General features: G+C 52.3%; 1 protein-coding gene across 1 annotated transcript in view; it reads left to right on the forward strand.

The window, feature by feature from the left end:
* The first annotated feature begins 371 nt into the window (after positions 1 to 371).
* The window catches only part of ELFN1 (extracellular leucine rich repeat and fibronectin type III domain containing 1), a 105986-nt gene continuing 86014 nt past the window's right edge, over positions 372 to 20343 (forward strand). The window contains exon 1 of the mRNA XM_061473554.1: positions 372 to 503. The gene's annotated coding sequence lies outside the window, so the exon portion shown is untranslated. The remainder of the gene's footprint in view (positions 504 to 20343) is intronic.

A 20343-nucleotide genomic window follows, 5' to 3' on the forward strand; every position in this document is an offset into this window, starting at 1 on the left:
CTACCGGACAAGCCGCTGATCGCTCCATGTCGTGACAGCGCGCCCGGACCCAGCCGGGTCGCACCGAGCCAGGGTGAGCCAGGCTCAACCGAACTGGGCCGTGCCGAGCCGAGCTGTGCCGAGCAGAGCCGTACCGAGCCAAACAGGACCGTGCTAGGCCGAGCCGAGCCGAGCCGCACCGCAGAGCCGAGCCGTGCCCACCCCATCCGAGCCGAGCCGTGCCGATGGGAGCCCCCCGGGCCTGGCAGCGCTGCCCGGCGCCGCCTGCACGGGCAGGGCTCTCCGCCTGACGCAGTGAGGAGCTGCAGCCCTTCTCTTCTCGGAGGCCGGCTCCAGCACTGGGATTTGCTCGGCTCAGGCTGCGTTTCCCTGCCCGCCTCCTGCCCCCGGTCCGCCCGCCTGGAAGGGCGCGGGGAGCCGCAGCCGCCGAGTGCTCCCGCCGCCCATCACCGCGCCTCGGGGCTGGGCGCGCCGCCGAGCGCCGGGAGCCGCCGCCGAAGCAGGTAAGTGCTCCCGCAGCCCCCGCCGCAGCCCGCACGTTCATCCCCCTCCCTTCCTCCCGCCACCGACCCCCGGCTGAGCCCCCCAGTGTCTCCCCACCGCGGTGCCCGGGGACCCCGAGTGCCCGGCGAGCCCCACGCAGCCTCCGGTGGCCGCTCCCTGTCGCCAAACTTTTGGCGGCGGCAGCGCAGGATGGGGCTCAGCGAGCGGGGACCGCGGGGCGGGGGTCTCTCGGATCCGGCTACACCTGTGCGACGGGGCGGGCGGGCCCGGAGCTCCCCCCTGCCGGGTCGAGGGCGCGAAGCCGGGGGAGCATCCCCTGTCCATGGGGGATCCCAACCTTGGGGTGTTCCCCCCCCCCCCCCCAGCGCTTGTGGGGTGCATCCCTGTGCCTGCGGGGTGCATCCCTGCAGCCGCTGCAACTGTTGCCCGCGGGAAGCCCCGGTGCTCCGGGGTTAGAGCAGTGTCCTGCTGGGGATGGGGGTCTTCTGCTCCGGGAATGGGGCTCTATGTGTGTATGTGTCTCACCCAGCACCCTGATAACCCCGGCGGCCCCACGCCTGGGGGCTGTGGTAGCGCCTCCCCAGGCTCTCTCCCCCTTTGCCCTCCCCCCAATCCCTCTGCATTCCCACGCCGGCAGCTCGGACCTGCCTCCCCACATGCGCTCCTCCAGCGGCTATTTCGGTCCTCGCGAAACGTGCTGCACATAGAGCTTTAATTAAAGAAAACCAGTGGAGGGGGACGGGCGTGGGGGTCCCTGCTCCGGTGGGGCGGGGGGACAGGCACAGCATCCGGCCGGGGGCAGCATCCTGTCCCGGTGCGGCTGCGGGTGGACGGCCCCGGGGGAAGCGGGGAGCAGGGGCTGTTCTGTGAGTTTGAGCCGCTCTCGCTTGCTTGTTTTTAAAGCAGGGAGTGGGGGACAGGCGGGAGCGTGTTCCTCCCCCCGTGGGTGTGTTGCAGTTTTAATTCTAATGACAGACGTTGCTGTAAAGTTCCGTCTCAGTTCCCAAATTCAGGCTGAGCCCGCGGGACCGAGGCGGGCATTGAACCGCGGCCGGAGTTGCCAGAGAATTTGCTTGATTGATTTTAATGAAGCTTTAATGAAGCTGGGGGGGGCCGCGAGGGGTGCCCCGTCCGCACCCCGGCGTGGGGCTGGGATGCCCCCCTCCTTCTTCGGGGGGGATCCCTGTGCAGGACCCCACCTGCCCGGGTCCTGCCGCACATTACGGGTGAGGCAGTACCCGGGGATGCCAGGGCGAGTGGGGAGCAGCTCCCCCTGGGGCAGGACCCCTCCAACCACCCCAAACAACCGTGTGGTCCTCAGCCCCATCCCGCTCGACGTGGAGAGGGGCTGCTTCACCCGTGCGCGGCTGGCCCCGGGCGGCAGCAGCGTCCCGGTGCTGGAGACGTGCTGGCCGTCGGGGTCCTCGCACCCTCCTCTCCTTTCTCCCGCTCTTCCCGTCCAGAAACCTCGGCATCTCCGCTCATCCCTGCCTTCCCCCGGACGGGCAGCCCGTGGGAACCGCGATGCTGCCCACATCCAGGCTGTGATTTGCAGCCCGGGGGAAAGCCCCACGGAGGGGAGGAGAGGTGGAAGGGGGGCCCTGTATCAACAGGCTCACCCGGGGCTGGGGCAGCCGGGCTCAGCCGGTCGCGGGAGCTCACACCTTCCCCGCCCGGGGACTCGCCTCCTTCCATAAGCTCCGAGCGTTTCGGTGCCGGTTTTGCAAGGTAATGAAATATTAAGAAGTTTGCAGCGGTGAATAAAGGGATCGTTAATAGAAATTGATGGCAACGTTGGCAAAGGGGGTGGCACCGCCTGTACAAACGGCACGGCTCACCGGGGAGCGGGCGGGGCCCTTCGGAGAGTATTTTTAAGGGGTTTCACCCCAAATTAACGGCTTGTCGCTTCAAGGCTCCGGCAGCGCCCAGACCCAGACGCTGCTCTTCACGTTTCCAACGATGTCTTTAAGGGAAAAAGAGGATTTTTCCGCCCTGCCTGGCTGGAAAGAACAACCCGGTGTCTGTGCAGAGAGGAGGCATCCCAGCCTCCCCCCCCCCTTTTCGAAGTTTAGCACCTAAAATAACCCCCTCCAGCACCTCCAGCCTGGCACCTTGCGGGGCTTAGACCAGTCCAGACCCTCTGTTTTGCCCCGGCCTGGAGGTTTAGATGCAGTGGGAGAAAATGGGCAGCAGGGTGCTTTCGGTGGCGGCCGGAGGATGCCTCCAGCATCCTCAAAGTGCAGCGAGGGTGTAGGTAGCGCTGGTTAGCTGGGGCACCCCCGTCTTGGGGAGGGCTGGGGCAGGAGTGAACTTGGCCCGGTGACCTGGAGGACCCCAGGATATGGGGGACACTCGGGCCAGGGTTCGGTGCCTGACTGTCAGGGGGGCCCGGGCTCCCCACGCCGGGCTCAGCCGCTCCGAGCTTGAGTCAGCGCTTTTGTAAGCGGCGTGGATGGGGCAGCGCTGCGCGGAGCGGGATGCGGTCCTGCCGCGGAGGCAGCAGGAGAGGGGGAGCAAGAACGGTCTGCGGGAGAGCAGAGAGGGGAAGAGGGGCCGAGGGATACCCCGGGGGTACGGGCCCATCCGCTCCCTCTCGTCAGCAGCCGCTGCTCGGTGGCGGCGGGGAGTGGGATGGGGCGGGAGAAGGGAGACCCGACGCCTCGTTGACGGGCGCTTGAGACCGCCTGTAAAGCCCCCCGGGGGGGGGTCAGTGCCGTGCCCACTCCCCAGACCCCGAGGTGGGGTCGGTCCCAGGGCCCGGAGCTGCGTGTCCCAGTCCCGGCAGCCGCTGCGGGCTGGGGCAGCGCCGCTCTGTGACAGCAGAAAGTGGCTGGAAAGGGGCGAGGCGTCACACGGTCTGCCTCCGGGAGGCAGGGAAACGCTGAGGGACCGATGGGAAGGCATGAATGAATGAATCTCCATAAAGAGCCCCAAGCAGCAGGGAGAGGGAGAGAGGAGGAGGAGGAAAGAGGAGGAAGAAGCAGAAGGAGGAAGAAGGAAGAAGAAGGAAGAGCCGGAGCAGGGCAGGCAGCAGCAGCAGATGTGGCGCCGGCAGGTAAGGAGGTGCCGGTGGTCGCACATCCGCGCAATGGCAGGCTGGGGGGCACAGCCCGAGGAGGGGGGCAGGAGCTACCGGTACCCCGCGTGTTTGGGGTTTAATTTATTTCATTTCTTTATTCATTTTATTTATTTATTTTAGGGGGGCTGTTTCCCTCCTGCCAGATGTGGGAGTCCCCGAACTTCCCCAGGACTCCCCCCCCCCTTCCCCATCTCCCGGTACTGCCGCCCCGCTTCCCCGCTGGCTCCCGGGGGAGGGGGCCTCCGGGCTGAGCCCCTTCCCCGGGACACCCCCTCCGCAGCGGAAGCCGTGCCCTGGCCCTGCCGAGCCGGGGCGGCAGCTTCTCGGAGGTGACCGGCACCGGCGGCCGGACCTGTCCCGCAGCGGGGCAGCCCCGAGGTGGGCCCAGCGCACCCGCCGGCAATGGAACCTCCTCTGCCTGGCTTCTAGATTCACCCTACTGGGGGGCGTCCAGGTGCTGCTTCGGGATGGGGTCAGTGGGGAGCTCCTCTCCCCCGGTCTCCATCACCGCTGACGTTACATAAGGCAGAGGAGTGTGTAGCGCTAGCACCGGCTGAAGCACCGGGAGCTCACCCAAGGATGCCCAGAGCAAAGCCCGGCACCGTTCGACTGCTCTCCATCCTCTGCCTCACCTGCCCCACTGCGTGGGGTGAGCCACCTCGCTACCTCCTTCCCCCTGCCCGCTACCTCCTTCCCTCTGCCCACTGCAGGGACTGTGCTTGTGGGTCACGCAAGCAGGCAGCTGGTGGGGACAGGTATACACATGCATACACACACATGCACACATACACATATGCATACACAGGCGTACACACACACACACACACATACGTACACACAGACACTCCCTTCCCAGCCCTGCAGCCCGCGCTTTGCCTTGCACTAATGCTGCCCATGCCCATGCACACACCCCCCGTTTGCTGTAGCAGCCTTGCTCTCTGAGATGGGTCCACTCCGAAGCGATGCACACTAGGAGGGCTTGTGCACAAACACCCGCGGTGGGTCACGCTCTCAACACACACATGTGGGGTACCGCACGCTGTGGGTGCCCGCCAGTGCTGGCGCAGGGGTGCTGGGTGCTCTCTCAGGCAGGGAACTCGTGTGGGATGGGGCTGGCTCCCAGCCCGGGTGAGTGCTGGGGAAGCTGCAGGCCTGGCAGGCGGTGGGCAGCTCTGCGGCTGCCCGCAGCGTTCCCCTCCCTGACCGAGGTGCTCTGAGCGGGGATCAATAATGCCTTTCTGATTGGCTTCAATTCCCCATTCAAAGTAGTCACTGCATTAGGACTTGATTTTTCTCCCCTTTGACTCCGGGCCAGATTAGATTGTGAATTTGGCTGATTTCAAGCAACTGAGGGAGGGAAGAGTCATACAGAGAGTGAGAGAGAACTGAAATATCCTACAGGATCCCCTGGAGGGGAGAGAAATCAGGTCTAGATAAGAGCTTGTTCTCCCTGTCTGGCTGATGCTTTCCTGTTTGATGATCACAAACCACAAGATATAACCTCTCACCAGGACACCTTAACTATGAAAGGTCAGGCTTTTGGTTTGTTCGAGGTGCAAGGTTTATTATTGTGAGCTATGGATTATTTATTACAGCTCTCCCATCCTATGCACAGTGCATGCAAACAGAAGGATGTGTCCGGTGCTTCCGATGTTTCCGAGTCAAGCTCTGGATGTAGTGCTGCGGTTGGAAAAGCTGTGATGGGGACAGGATGTGGTCCCTGCCCCAGAGAGTCCAGTGCTGTCCTGCCTGTTTGTACTCTCAACCCCATCCTCAGGCATGTTTTAATGATGCTTATTTTCCCCCATCCTCAGGCATGTTTTAATGATGCTTATTTTTCCTGTGCATGTGCTGGGTACCAGTGATGAGGTTGTGCCAGTGAAGCCCAGTATCCCAAAGGGACAAGGGAAGCAGCAGCCCCATCCTAGCTGTGCTGGTCCGCATGGAGTTTCTCTGCTGGTTGCTCCAGGGCTGGGATTTCACACCAAGAAAAGCTACAACAGCAGCACAGCAACACTCGCAGCATCCCAGCTGCTGGCGCTTGGCTGTGAATTGATGTTAACTCCAGGTGTAGGAAAAGCCTGGGATTAGGTGGTTTCTGAGCAAAGAGCACTGAAAAGCCCACTGGAGTAGAGGGATTTAAGGAGGAGTTGCTGTAGGATAATGAGATGCTTCAGAAGATGAGGTTGTGGGGCTAGGGGCTTGATGCAGGTAGGTTGTGCCTTTTGGAGCTGTTTGTGATGGGGAAGCTGGGGGAAGCATCAGCAAGGGTTTTAGGTGAAGGGTGGAAGAGGAGGGGAAGCTGCTATAGGGGTGATACATGCTGGGAGCACAGCCTTGAGCAGTCTTTTTCATGATCCATTGTAGTTGTTGGATCGATCTGGTGTTGTGAACGCAGGGACTGGGGAGAATCAAGGCGAGCCCGATAGTGGGACAGCACTGGGGCTGAGTGTGGTGAGATGGAGGTGTGATGGTCACTGGCAAACTGGGCCCAGAGGGGGCTGGTGGGGAAGGAGAGGACCTGGGTGTGCTCAGTGGGATGGCTATGGAGCCATGCATGGCCCCAAAGCATGGGTGAGGTAGGAGACAGAGCTGTGAAAGCGGCAGGGCTATGGGGATGTTGAGGGGAAGGGGCTGGAGCCCCTGAGCCCTGGTCCCATATGTGCTACACCATGAAGAGAGCAGTGGCAGCCAGGGTGGCAGGGGTTTGGAGTGCAGAAAGGGGAGGAAGAGCATGAAGTGATACGTGAGGTGTAGTTTGGCTGCTGGAGTGGTGAATGTAGGTGTGGGACCTAGCACAAGGGTTGTCTGAGACACCCCTATAATGGAAATGAATGCTAATAAATGTCTAAGACAGGAGCTGTGTGAGTGAACTCCAGGTGAGGGGGACCTGGAGCCCTCATGCACCATGAGGAGCTGGGGCAGGAGGGTCTGGAGGAGGTGGCATTGAGGGTGCAGGGTGTGGATCAGCTTGTATAAGGGAGCAGGAGTCACACAATGGGGGGCCAGGGAGGTGGGGATGGAGTTGGTGTGGTTATGGCAGCAGCATGGAAGCTGTATGCATTTAGAAAACCCAAAGCTCAACAGAAAAAAAACCCTCCTTATGAATCAGGGGAGGCTTATGTGGTGTCATTTGGGTCCAGCCTCTGTACTGCCTGGCATCATCCCCCATGCAGTGTAAGGTTCAGGGTATAATTCAACATGATCTAGTGGCTGGAGAGCCACTGATCATGAGGAGAGCTCTCTGCAAATGTAATTGTGGCCAAATGCCTTGTGAAGCAGAGCATCCTACATCTGTCCTGGAGCCTGAGCATTTTCTCCCCTCTGGGTACCAGCAGGGGAGAATTGGGTGTCCCAGGATGGGGTCCAGATGTGTTACCCTTGTTCTTTGGGGTTCTGCCCAATTTGGGGACCAAACCATCAGGCTTTTTGTTCAAACACACCCATTGTATGCGGTCAGGACTGTCTGTGGGAAAAGCCAAAGTGAACACAGCCCCACTGGCTTCCCCTATCCCTCTCCCCTTTGTGCTTAGGGGAGACTGGAGGAGAAAACTCCAAGGTTTGGGTTTTTGCCTCCTCCATTTCAGCATTTCTCTAGGAGCTGGACAAGGGCAGTCTCTGTAGCTCACTTGTATTTCTAAATCAGCATGAAGAAGTGTATGGAAATGTATGCATTTCACTGTATCAGCTGCTATCAGCTTTTAGCTTTATTACAGTAAGTGCAGAGTTTTTTGTGGGCCAAACTCATTCATTGGATTTAATGGAGTTAAACTGCAGGCAGCTTTGGCAACTTGTTTGTGTATATCTTTGGAAAATGGACAGGCAGAGGTAATAAATTCCATACTTTCTATGGCATCTTTTGGGGAAACATCTTCCAATATATCTTATCAACGACATGTATATTTTGCTACAGTATATGCTCATATCTAAGTGCAAGGTACTTTAATGTTGGTTTCTTTTTTTCCTCTTTCCTAGAGCTATATATATGTGTGTGTGAACTTGGATTCACCTGTGTATTCCCTCATGCTGCTTTCCTTACAAGTGTCTTTAGCAGCTTGAAACAATTCTGCTGGATTTCTCTCTTTTCTTTTGGTGTATTTGTATCTCTTCCTAGAAACGCAGGTGTAGTAAGAGCCGTGAGCATCACTGCGAAGGGCTTGGAAGGAGGGAAGAATAATGCATGTAAAGCCTCTTGTTAAATACCCAAAGCAAAACTATCCCAGCTGCAAATGCATTATCTCAGAACCTTTCATAGGTACAAACATCAGCTGTGAAACCTTTGAGGGTTCTTTCTTTCCCTTTTTCCTGAGCTGCTGTTTTCCTCCATTTCCAAGGTGTGATGGTATCACTTTCTCGACCTATGCTGGGATTAGATCCTGCTTGTGCAGGGCCTTTTCCAGTGTAACGTGCAGCAAACTGACACTTGAAGCTGTAGAAAAACATTATTTGTAGAAGACGGGTTCGTTTTCTGATGAGGTATTTGATGTTTTTCCAGGCTCTAAATAAATTGGACCCAGACTTGTGGCTGTTTGGCATAGGGAGGGGAGGTGGTTGAGCTGAGCTAATTTATCACCCAACTATGGCATATCAAATGGTTATTGCTGCCCCATATGGAGTGCTTGGTGTGCAGAGTTGAGGGGAGAGGGTATAAATATGTGGGGTAAATGTGAAACAATGGTGAGTGACAGGTACCTGAATAAATCTGGAGGTTCTGCTGGCTTTAAAACAAATTGTGGGTAGTGAGGCACGAGATATGCGATGTCAAAGGAACCCTAGGATGTATTTATATCCCAGGTCAGGATTTGCTGGGGTTTCTACACATTCTTAACTGGTGATTGCTCAAATTGGAACATCATTAATTTACTTTTACTGCCTCTTGTTTTTACTTTGCTGGTGTGGTGGGTTTCATTCTTTTTGACTCTTTTCCCCTCTCTGCTTTGCGAGGCTCATAACACCCAGCTATGATGCTCACACCATCAACTGCAGCTTCTTTGATAATACCTGTTTCCCATATTATGCTCACAGGCTGTGCAGCACTGACCTGACTCTGTAACTGGAGAAAGAGGGAGAAAAAGAGCCCAGACGTGAAGCAGGTCCTTTCAAATGCTGAGCAGTGTCCTTTTCTCTGTAGAGCAGGGTGCTTGGCATCATGCTGCAGCAGGATTAGCCCCTTTGGGCTCCCCCAGGCACGGGTCATATGCATGTGTTTGTGTTTTTTCTTCCTTGGAAACTCACATGGATGCTCCCTGTCCCTCCAGTCTCTGGCATGGCTTCAAGCACCCAGTGCTGCTCCTCTCTGCTGCCCAGGGATGGAGAGCCAGGGTGCTGCTATGTGTCACCCAGTGGGGCTTGTGTCTGTCGGCTGCTGCACGGGAAGAGTCGAGGGGTAACACCTTCAACACTGTGCCCTTTATCGACTTGTCCTGAGGGTAGACATGCTCTTGAGAGCTGCTTTCTGGTGTTAGCTCTTCAGCTCCTACTGGGAAGGAAAGCTGGGTCAGGGGCATGTGTGCAGGGAGCAGGCTGGTGGCCAGGGCGCGGGTTCTCTTTACAAGCCAGGTTTGGGGTTCGCACCTATCTGCAATAACTGTATTAGCTGCTTTATTTAAGGTACGTGATGATAACGGATCAGAGAGGCTAACGCAAGCAAGGACTGCTCCCTTCAAGCCGTGCCTTCCAGAGCGCTTGTCCCAGGTTTGCAGTGAGCAGGTTGGGTTTTCCTACCCGCCATCCTGTTCTTCCTTTAATTCCTGTTTCTGGCTTCGCTTCTCTTCCCCACCCTCTGCCCACACTCTCCTCTCGCTCGGAGGCGAGCGATGCAGCTCGAAAGCCCCATTCATCACCGCCTGCGAGCGAGGCACGAGCAGCCGCTCCATTGATTGACTGCGGCCGTGAGTGAGTTTAAAGTCATTACGCTCCCGAGACAGCTTTTAAATATGACGAGAGGAAAACCAAAGCTGAGAGAAGCCTTGTGGAAAGGGTGTCTGCAGCCAGGGAATCCCCAGACCCAACTGCTCTGGGCGTTGTGGGTGTCCCTGCGTGAGCCTGGACCGCTCCGTGCTGGTTAGGTGGGAGTGTACCGGTGGAGAATTCAGTGGCAATATTTCACTGTAGCAAGGACTGTTGTGTAAAGCCATCCATCTGCCGTCTAGCTAATGCTTTGCATGAATTAATGAGCTGATCAGGAGAATGCTGCAGCAGCCGGGTGAGGTATATGCTTCTTGTCCTCATGTTACAGGTGGGGGGCACTTGGAAGCATAGAGGTGAAGACTGAGGTATCCAAGGTTGTTAGGGTGCTCTTTGCCATTAGTGAATGCTGTTGTGTCTGTCTTGTTTTATTGATTGATCAGGCTGATTTTTTTCGATCCTTTCTGGCTTCAAGAGCAGTTCTGAGAGCTTGATGCGGCTGCAAGTCAGACCTGGAGAGTCTCAGCTCATGGTGTGATCTTCCAGTATGTTAGTGGCAAAACAGCTAGGTCTACTACAGCTCTTGGCTGTGATATAGAAGTCTCTTTTCACTGGATAAGACAAACTCTCAGCATTCCTTACAACACCAGCTGTTTAACATACCTTCCTCTCACCCCGCAGCCTTTCCTAGGCAAGGCTTTCCATAAACATCCCCATATTCCTCAAAGCAACTCTCCTGGCCACCTGCAGCTTGCACAGTGCCTGCCCGCTGATGGCTGATGCTCGGAGCATCTCTCTCCTCCACGCTACGATAAGTGCAGCTTTTCAAGAACGGTGCATTGAGCAAATGCCATTGCACAGCCCCAAAATCTATCAGAGGAAATGACAGTGGCTGTAAGCATTAATCATCCAGTATCGTCAAAATAAAGTTGTTGCAATAGAGCACTGTCAAAGGATGAGCATCTTTGACTGCGGCTCAGTGCTGGTTCCATTAATGCTGGTGTTCACCAAGGTATTCTAACAGAGATGGTAATTGCATGGCCCAAGTGCTCATCTTGTGACATTAGAAGTTAACTCTTCCTTCTCCAGACTGGGCAGCTGATTCAGTCTGATCACAAGCAAAAAAAGCCTGGGACAGTTGAGGAGTTCATCATCGTGCAAAGAAGTCTGTGCCTGGCCCTAAAGGGGCATTTCCCCCCCTCCCTTCTGAGCTCTCATAGCAAAAAGAGAGAAGTTGTTCAAGCAGCACAAAAAAAGGAGTGATTTAAAAAACCCAACATTGCACACTGGTTTGGGGGTATAAAAACTTGCCCCTGCTTTACTCCTGCCCCAAGATGTAGCTTGGAGACAGAGCTCATAACCCTTATGCTGGTTCTGCCCCTACTCAAGGCACAGCAGGTACAAATGTGGGCAGACATAGTGAGCATGATAGACAGGGCATCCATCAGGACGAGGGCTGTGACTGCTGGTGTCACTGAGCTGATTCATGCCTGGGGATGGAGAGAGGCACTGCAGTAATGTCACTTCCAGCCGCCTTCTCCTGGGAAGGTGGTGCTGAGCAGTGAATCGCAACTTCTGGCCCAAAGGGATGGAGAGTTTCTATCTAAAATCCAGGAGTTCTAACCTATCTCTTGTGTTTTATGGCACCATTGAACTTTAATGCTGTCTGTGTTTGAGCCTCTGTCCCTAGTGTCTGTGGGGACCTGGCCCATGCTAGGAAGGGCTGTGCTTGGTGAACTGAGCAGGATGCTGGGATTGAGCTGTGCATCTGCCAAGCTTTGCTGTGCAGGCAGGTAGGACTGAGACTGCAGGGTAGGGATGGACACCCATGTAGGCCCACTTGGCCTGGCTCCTGTTTACCTTGTCTAGGGAAATACTGAAGCACAAGCACAGGAATAACACAGCTGCTTTTGGAGAACATCAGCTTCAGAGGAGTAAAGGGAAAACTTGAGGACTCTTAAATAAGTCAACATGTTTCAACAGCTGTTCCAATTCACAGTGGAGCAGAAATTAGGCTGTGGGGTTTTGTTCTGCTTCATTGTTAAAGGAAGAAGGGGCACTAAATCTGTGGGATGTGAGTCTTAAAGTTCCACCAGGAATCAGAGAATCGCTTAGGTTGGAAAAGACCTTTAAGATCGAGTCCAGCTGTAATGCTTACAAGCAAAGTGAACATCACCACCACATCAAAGTTCAGAGAAGTCTGTTGTGGTTCTTACTGTGTGGGTCAGTTTGTTAATCTTGAGCTTCACTAACAGTTTTGCAGAAAAGTCCTCTTCTGTATTAAAATCCTTTCCAGTTGTGAACTCAATTGTAGGTTCTCTAATTCCACATTAGCTTTAAGGAAAAGCCCCCTTCTTTCCGCATGGCTTTTCTCCCCTCTCTTAATGAAGAATTACTAGTTCCTCTTCTGACATATATATATACACACACATATATATTGCTTTTTTCCCCCCAGCCTTTATCTTCCTAACAAAACAGCCATAAACCAGGGTTATGTTGCATCGCCCTTGGGATGACGCATTCTCTTTCGCACTGGAGCTCTTACTTGTGCTGGTGAACAGTGAATACACTTCATTTTAATTAGGCTGGGTTTGGAAACAAGTGTGTTTGATCTTGCTTTTCTCCTCTTCTGGTTTGAAATGCTGCTGGTTTTATTTTCAGCAGGAAACTGGCACAGGGTGCCCAGAGAAGCTGTGGCTGCCCCATCCCTGGCAGTGTTCAAGGCCAGGCTGGATGGGGCTTGGAGCAACCTGATCTAGTGGAAGGTGTCCCTGTGCATGGCATGGGGTTGGAACTGGATGAGCTTTAAAAGAAATGGCCTTCAAAGCTGGTAAGGTTTTCTGTGACCCTTTGAGAGCCCCTTATAGGTGTAAGGGGAATCTTGGAGATTCCTGGACCTGGAGAGCTGGCAGCTGCATTTGGTGGGTAAACCTGAAGGTGAAGTGACATGCCCAGAGTTACCTGGGGCATTGGTGCTGGGATCAAGGTCTTCAACACCTTCTTCTGCTTGAGCCATGAGACTTGTTTTCTTTCTTTGTCCTTAGTTATGCAGCACAAAGAAATTTTTGCTTAATTTTAAATAGTCTCCTGAATGTCGGTGATGACAGATGGATGTGTGTGCTGGATCAGGGCCTGTTCTGCTACATGTATGGATGTGCACACAGCTGTAAGGGTTTTCCATCTTTAGGCTTCTGCAGTCCAAGGGAGAGATCTTCCCTCCCTGCCCACAGATATGTTCTCTCTCCCCTTGAACCACAGACAGCAATGTTTGGTCCCCTTGCTTCAAGAGTGAGAATTTGGGTAGAAGTCCTGGTTGCTTTGATCATTCATTGCCCATTGACTTTGCTAATGAAGCTGTGTGTGTGCATGCAGTCTTCTGGGCTTGAGAGCTGGGCATGGCTGTGGGGTGAAAGCCTGAGTGTTGGGGTAGCATCTCCCCTGGACCACATGAGCTGGGAAATACCTCCCAGCCTGATGCTCTTGAAGGTTTCAGGTTGTGCCTGAGCACACCAGCAGAGAATTACGTGTTGGTTGTGTCTTGCCTTCCAGAGCTTGCCACACACCTTGCTTTTAGTGGTGTCATCAGCAGCTAAAAAATGCAGCTGCTGCCTTGGGGGTGAAAGCAGCAGCTCCCCAAAAGGGTGATGCAAACTACTTGAGTTGGGTGGCAAGGCAGATGGTGCTCATCCCAAACGTAGATGGGAAAGGCCAGGCTCTGCATCCCTTTTGATGCGCGATATCCTTTCAGCCACACTGTTGCCTACATGCTTGCTTAACAGTGAATGGTGCTTCCTCATCACCGTGCAGCATTTGAGGTTTCCTAGAGGTCTCCATCCGTTTACCATCATGAATTGTGCTTACGAAGCTCTGAGATTGTGCTGAATGAGAGCCTGAGGAAACTGCAGGTGGGAAATTGAAGGGGGGGGAAAAGTGCTGGGGACAGCAAGTCATCCCAAGTCAGTTTATAGCTATTCCATCTTATTTAAATGAAAAGAGATAGCAATGCATAAACCATTTAAATATTTCATCTGTGGAAGAGCCCTGAATGAGTTTGTACTACATGTGCATGTGTAATGCTTCAGCAGGGATGGCAGCAGATGCACCAGCGCTGCTCCTGCCCATGTTTGTATGGGGTTGTGCCCCAGCCCTTCAGGCTGGCTGGAGGGTTTGGATTAAAGTGTTCTATTTGAGCAGGGGATTCATTTTACCCTCATTTACCCTATCAGTGTCTTAACAGGTTGGGTTTGACTGTCTGAGGTGAGAGCCTCTTCCTGCTCCTCTGCGCTTTCTGCCTGATGGGTGCCTGGTGACTGGAGGATGCTCAAAATAGCCCCAACTCAGGGCTGTGCCTGCCCAACCTTGTGGAGAGTCATGAGGTCACTGCTGTAAATGGGAGGAGAATTTGTCCTTTCAGCTTTAAAAGTAGCTGTGTTTTCTTTAATGGCATTTTCCTTGGGGCAGCCAGAGAATCATGGAATAGTTAGGGTTTGAAAGGACCTTAAGATCATTTAGTTCCAACAGAAGTGTGCAGCCCAGTTGAGGTGCTGCTGAGCTGGAAGTGGTGCCAGGATGCCCCATTTAATCCCATTTCTGGAACACATTTGTCTCTAAAAATGAACCCAAACAAGCAAAATCCCATGGGGTTTCTTCTTCTCAACGTATTTAATTTTCCTGCCTTCCTGTAGCCAGGTTGGAGATGTTTCCTCTGTGGAAAATCCTCTCTGATATTGCTAAATAGGACTGTGTAATCTCCAGCAGCTAAAGTGCTTTTTGGGTCCAAGGGTGTTGTGTTGGTGTGTTTCTTTGTTTGGGTTCCCCCCCCCCCCCCCCGACTCTGTCCATCCTTACTGAAGTGCAGGCTTTCCAGTGATGAGTGATTTGGGGCTTATCACTGGGAAATGCCACGGATGCCAAACCCGCGCCTACACGGGGAGAGAAATGCATGAATTTTCCACATCAGTAGGAACTGAAGATTTTGCTAAAGGTGTCTCGAGCTGTAAGTAGTGAGATATGGCTCTGCCGGAGAGCTCCGGAGAGGCAGAAACCTGCCTGGGAAATTGAAACATGGATTTCATGCCTTGGAAAACCATCTATAAGGAAAGATGCAGGAGCTGGCTGGCTCTTGGCCATGCAACAGGTAACTCAGGCTCCCCAACAGTGAGGTTGCTGAACCACAGATGTTGTGGCTGACTTTAATCTGACTTCAGAGGTGTTCATTAAGGAGCCTTGGGCTGGCTGCTGGCTGCGTTATCGAGGGCAGCCAGGGATGTGTGGGGATGTGTCAGACCCTGTAGTCAGTGCCATCCCTGGGAGTGCCTCTCCGTGCACTCGTTGCCTGCCGGGTCAACTGCTTCTGTCTCAATTTTATATGTAAAAGCTCCATTAAATGTTGTCACAGCCTGGGGTGCAGATGGACTTGAGACAGACCGACCGCAGCCAGGGCAGTCAGGACAAAGTTACCTTCCAATTACAGCCTCTGGTGATACACGCTGAAGGAAAATGAAAAGCAGTAAATGCATCAAGCCTCTGTTTGTTGTCCTCAAGGTCTGTCTGTTAACTAATGAGGCAGACTGCTGAACCTCTTATTTAATAATAGTGCTAGGCACTTCTAGAGTTACTACCTATAACTTAAACCCAAGCTCTGCATTGACAGAGGGCTGCAAACAGCACCTTGTTGTGCCAGTGCCTTGATTTTGGTGTGGAAGCTATGCTGGCTGTTCTGGTAACAAGGGCAGGTCCATGCCTTGGTGAGCTCTGTGGAGAAACCCCACCTGTGTGTTCCCTATCCAGCATCACATCAGCTAACTCACTGCTCTGCCCTCCACCTTGCCCTCTTCCTCACACCCCATAGAGCTGCCATGTGGTTTTAGTGCCCGGCACGTAGCTAATGTCTGTTTGTAAGGCAATACTTCGTCATTATCTAGTGAAAATATAAGTAGCATTGTGCAGCTGGTAGCAACATTGATTGAAGTGACATTTAATCCAAGGAAAACACATGATATGTAGTCTAGGATTCCTTGTTCATCCATCATATAATGCAGTTCATGGGGATTAAATATCCCTCCTGTAAAGTTGTTTGAGATCAGCGTTGTTATTTGTTTTGCAAATGATCCTGACAGGGATGCTGAGTGCTATTGATTACCAATGGTTCTTTAAAAATTATTATTATGCTGCAAATTATGAACCTTGGGGATATCCAGTTATATGATAATGAAAAGGCATTGGCGTGTAACGACACATGCATCATAACAAATTTGCTCTTCCTATATAATGGAGATTGAAAGGGACATGATTTATGACCAATAACATTAACTGCCTGCCATGGGATATCCAAGGTAATATGATGGAATTGCCTGGTTGTTCTTTGTGGCAAGAAGCATTAATGATTAGAAAAGCCATTGAGAAAAAAAATCAAGGAAAAAAACCCCTCTTTTTTCTGAGCAAAATCTTTATTTTCCAGTTTAAAATAAGTAAACAACTCTTCTAATTCATAAATAGCTAAAATCCCTCTATCACTCTCCCCTGCTCTGCTTCAGGAGCATCCACGAAACCCTGCATAGGTGGAAACCAATGTTACCAGTCCTAGAGGAACTCTTGGAATTGCTAGGAAAGCCTTCCCAGAGCTCCTGGCCATGGCTGTGATAAAAGTGCAAATGAGAGCCCTGAATCAGCTGGGAATTTCAATGTGTTGGTGCCCTTGAAGCCAATGGAGGACACTTGTGTTGAGTTACGCGCTCTCATTCCTGATGATGAATGTGTGATAACACAACCCCTTGTCTTCCGGGCTGCCCTGGTGTTTCCCAGCTCCATAGTTGAGGACTGAAAGCATGATGGGCCTGAAAGCATGATGTGATTGAGAGGAGCCAGAGGGCTGCTTTGGGCTGTGGGGGCTTGAGCAGTGTCACAGGAGCCTTCCCCACCTTGGGCACCATGCTGGGTGCTGTGACCTTGCCATGGCTGCATGCTCTGGGCACTTGAGAGGTGCTTTTGATTGCCTTTCCATCACAGCATGGCACAGAGGGCTGGTAGGGGCGATTTGATGGGTAAGGCTTCAGGAAGGTGCGTGGTGTGAAGGTTAAATTGGATGCTTTTTACTGTGCTCTCGGCACCCTGCTGCAAATATTGGCAATGCAAATAAGCCTTTTTCTTATCACGCTGCTGATCTACAGTGGAGCCCACAGACAGTGAATGCTTGGGTCTGTGCTTCTGTATTATCATGCTCAGCAGTAGCTGGGCATGGAGAAATACATGTCCAGGAGGCAGTGCCAGCAGAACCATGTGTAAATCAAAAGGAAGGGAAAAATCTTTTCCCTTCCTCCTCCAGCACCTTTTCTGTGTCTTTTGTCATGAAGTTAAGTATTGCACTGAGAGCCAGCAGCATGCCAATAGGAAGAAATACCCATACTGTCCCTGAAGTGCCTATGGGCAGGAGACCTCCTCCATAGATACTGATTTATTTTCACCCTGCGTTAGTGTATTTTGCTGTGCTGTAGTAGGGACACTTGCACAGTGATGTCTTTAAAGATACTCAGCACTTGATAACCATGCTTTGGGTGAGGGAGGAAAGAGGGGTGTGCTTGTTTAGGTAATATTCTGCAAGCTGTATGACATCTAAAGATCCAGCTGCAGCCTTCCATGAATCCCACTAGTCCACTTGGAAATTGGATGGAGGGATGTTGAAAAAGCAAAAGGGATCCCGGAGGCCATACACACACTAATGGTCAGTGGAGGCTGCGTGCATCCCCCTGACCATGAGCATCACTGTGCTGTTACCCACCTTACCCAGAGGAATTATTTCCCTACCTGATGTAAAAACAATGCCTTGGGATGAGGCTACCAGGCTGTATCCTGCCAGCCTGGCTGCTCAGTGGAGAGGCTGGGGATGCCTGAACCCCTTCCTCCTGGAACAATGAGGAGAGATGCTCAATTGAGACAGCACCGCAGAAGCAATTTGCAACATAAACACCAGCACAGAGTAAAATTCTCCCCCTTGTGGAAAAGCTGCCCCTCGACTTGCCATAAAGTAATTATTTATCGTGCTGTTTTCTCAGCCCAAGTCCTCTGCAGGTCACTGTGTGCTCTACCCGGTCTTGCAAGCTGTTTGTAACAGTGCTGTGATTCAGGAGTAGTTGGCAGCTACAGTGATGCTGTCATTAGGGAAGGGCCATGTGCGGAGGGGGCTTTGGTTTTGCAATAAAAGTTAAATCCCAGGGCTTTGTCAATGCTTCAGATATGAGTTTCTCCACTTAGAGTGACAGAGAGCTTTTCAGAGCAATTGCAGTTTCAAGGCTGTGGAAGAAGGTGAGTCCAGGAGGGAAAATCACAAGGCAGGACTCAGAAATGCTTGCACAAGGGGCTTCTAGGGGTCTGCAGCCTGGTTTCTCCCTTGAAAAAGGGGTTTTATCAATGGTGTATCAGGTTGGTGTTGACTTTGTCGAGGCAAGTCTTAAAATACCAGAGGTATTTGGGGGTACAGGTCATTGGCTTTGTCCTGTGACTACATGGACCCAAAGCAAGATCATCTGGCCCTTCAGAAAGGCAAGGGAGGAGCAGAGATGGAGATGTTTTAGGGGATGGGGGCAAAGGCTTTTTATTCCTCTTCTTTATCGTGCCCAACTGAAGGTGGGTTAATGTACAGAACTGGCCTGGAGATGCCTTTATCAGGAGCATGCTTGACATCCGCAGAGATGTGCACAGATGTGAACATGCTGGGGAATGAGGTTTTTCTCATGATTACCATTGTAGGTAACCTAATCTGATGTCTGATCCAAACCCTCCCAGGAGGGCTCTCTTGCAAGAGCTCTTTGAATGGCAAATGCTTCACAGTGACCCAGGGGAGGCTGGAGTGGGAGAGAAAGAGCCCTTGTTTCTGTCAGCTCTACTTGGTTGGGTGGACCTAAAAGAAGCAGGTATGAGTGTTGTTGGCAGTGTCATCACCTTACTACTTTGTGTCACAGGTGTAGTGGGACATTGTCACATATATATGGATTGGGGGGGGGGGGGGGGGTGTGTCTTTTGATCCATAGTTGCATCACATTTTATGACAAAAATCAATGTAAAATGGCTGTGATCGGAGCAGTGTCCTTCAGCCCAATAACTGGCTGCATAAGTAAGTCACCAAGTCAGCCTGCACAGCAGCAAAGTGATGCATAATTCAGGAGGGATCTCTGAGTGACACAGGGGACATAGGGGCTGCAGAGCTTTCACTGCATTGTGCAAAGCAAGTTGGTTGGGGCGAAGGGCCTCTTTGACCCCCTGAATGCCCTAGGTCCTTAGAGGAACCAGCACCACTGGGGATGTGTTGCATGAAGGTGGGCCACAAAGCGAGGCAGAATTTGCCTCCCTTTGGAAGGGTTTATCTGGAAAATGCAGATACCGAGCATATCCAGGGTGTCTGCCATGGCTTCTCTCCACCTTGGACCATTGTCATTCCTTATACTAGCACTTGCATGTGCTAATAAAAGCAACATCTTTTTACTCCAATAGCATCACCCTTGCTGGGGAAGAGTGAGATGGGAGGCCCTGAGGGGCAATAAGACTGTGGCTTAGAGAAGGTTGTAAGAGGTTTGCTCACAGCTTAGGAAAAGTTTCTCCTTCTCTTGTGTGCTAGTGTTGACTCTGAATTTATTTTCCCTGCTGTTGTAATGAGAGTCCAAGTGCTACACAACTGCAGAGATCCTGACATTGGAAGGTAGCAGCCAGCATGCACTGTTTCTCTGGGAAAAGGGGATCCATCCAAATGATTCCTTTATGTTTATTTTTGGTTTTGGCTTCTTTTTTTTTTTTTTTTTTTCACTGTATTCCTAAAACCTCCCTTTCAGAGCTTAACAGCTTCACCATTTCAAAATCATGCCAAGCGGAAATGTAGCATACGATTCTCTCACTAAACATTGTGCTGATCGCTCAAATGCATTCTGCATTTGTAGAAAAGCTGCAAAAAACTGGGCTCAAAGAGGGTGAGAATTAGCACTCGGATGAGGAGCCAGGTCTTTGGATGCTTAGGAAAGATCTGGGTAAGCAAACAGTGTTCGCTGTCACCTTCCTTGCTCTGCAGCATCTCGTGTTGGAGTGGCTCACAGCAGCGTTGGTGGGCAGGCAGGTGCTGAAGAATAGATCTCAGTCCCGAGGCTGGTACAGTCTTGAAACGTGGGGCTTGGACCTGCTTGTTGTTCCTTGGTATCTGAATTATGCTCCAGGCTCTGCTGCCAAATTCCTTGCTGGGTTTCAGCAGCTCCCTCAGTATCTTGGGCCTCCCTCTCTTTTCCACAGGAAAGGGATTACAGTACCAAAAATAGCCTATTTTCCAAGGAGGGGCTCTCTGTGACTTTTCTCTGTAAAATACATCTTTCTCCCAGTTCCTGCAAGTGAAATACAAAGGAAATGTTATCCACCAACAATACTGATGTGCCAAGCTGGCAGGAAAACGTTGCTGCTGGTGTGCAAAGGATGCTTTGTACTTGCACATGTGCTCTTCTGACACATCTGCCCTATCTGCTTGTCCTGCTGAGATGCTGGAGAATTCAGGTCAGAAATGGCCCTTTCCTGCTTCCCCCTGGTGCTGATGGAGCACCTCAGATGGGAGCAGATGACACTTCTGGGAGGCAATATGAGTGTTATCTGCTCATGGGATGCTCATAGCCCTGAGCTGTGGAGCTGAGCTCTGGATCGCAGCAGCCTCTGTTAAAGATGCTTTGAGCTAGAGTTTGCTCTTTCATTGCTGCTCTCAGGCTTGCAGAGTGAAGTAAGGGACAGCTGATGGTTATTAGTAGCTTTAAAATTAATAATGCTCTTTAGAATGTTTATGCTTTCATTAATAATAAATATAACACATGCTGTGTTGTATCTAGACCAAG

Source organism: Pezoporus flaviventris, unplaced genomic scaffold (assembly GCF_033815535.1).
Source record: "Pezoporus flaviventris isolate CSIRO_AGI_PZ_B2104156 unplaced genomic scaffold, CSIRO_AGI_Pfla_v1 ptg000078l, whole genome shotgun sequence".
NCBI classification, from domain to species: Eukaryota; Metazoa; Chordata; class Aves; order Psittaciformes; family Psittacidae; genus Pezoporus; species Pezoporus flaviventris.